Source organism: Hippocampus comes, unplaced genomic scaffold (assembly GCF_001891065.2).
Source record: "Hippocampus comes isolate QL1 unplaced genomic scaffold, H_comes_QL1_v1.1 C16619266, whole genome shotgun sequence".
In the NCBI taxonomy this organism is placed as follows: domain Eukaryota; kingdom Metazoa; phylum Chordata; class Actinopteri; order Syngnathiformes; family Syngnathidae; genus Hippocampus; species Hippocampus comes.
In genome coordinates, this window is record NW_017835212.1 from 1 (window position 1) to 605 (window position 605).

Below are 605 nucleotides of genomic sequence, written 5' to 3' on the forward strand. Positions count from 1 at the left end.
TTTTTTTTTTTAATCCGACCGCCATGGTCTCCGCATCTCAATTTGCCTTTCTCAGATACTATTGTACTCAGAACCGGATTACAAGGGAGAGTGCCGTATCTTCAACTACAAAGAGGAAGCCGCAACAGAAGAATTCCAGACCAAGTCCTGCAGAGTTGTTGGAGGAAGGTGAGAGATTTGAAACCCACCACGATGTACACAAAGAAGGAATCTGTTGAGGTCTAAAATTAAATTCATCATCTTTTTTTTTCTCAGCTGGGTTCTCTATGAGAATAAAGACTTTTCAGGGACCATGTATGTCTTATCAGAAGGAGGCTATCGCTCATTAACAAGCATGGGCTGCCCACCAAACACCTTCATCCGCTCCGTCAAGGCTGTGCCGATGGTTGGATGAATTTATACACAAAATATTGATTGGATCTCTTCTGGCATGACTCTCAAGCTCCATCTCTCTTTGAGCAGAGTTTCTCAGTTCCATCCATCTCATTGTTTGGACTGGAAGGGCTGGAGGGAAGGGAGATCTCAACAGACTCTGAGCTTCTCAACATGCAAGCGGAGGGCTTCAATGACCACGTCCTTTCGGTCAGAGTCAACAGTGGCTGGTA

General features: G+C 45.0%; 1 long non-coding RNA gene across 1 annotated transcript; it reads left to right on the forward strand.

Moving 5' to 3' along the window:
• The first annotated feature begins 21 nt into the window (after positions 1-21).
• LOC109508789 (uncharacterized) lies at positions 22-598 on the forward strand. Its single transcript, XR_002166781.1, has 3 exons — positions 22-168; positions 256-385; positions 463-598. It is a non-coding gene; the product is annotated as an uncharacterized LOC109508789 (long non-coding RNA).
• The last annotated feature ends 7 nt before the right edge of the window (positions 599-605 follow it).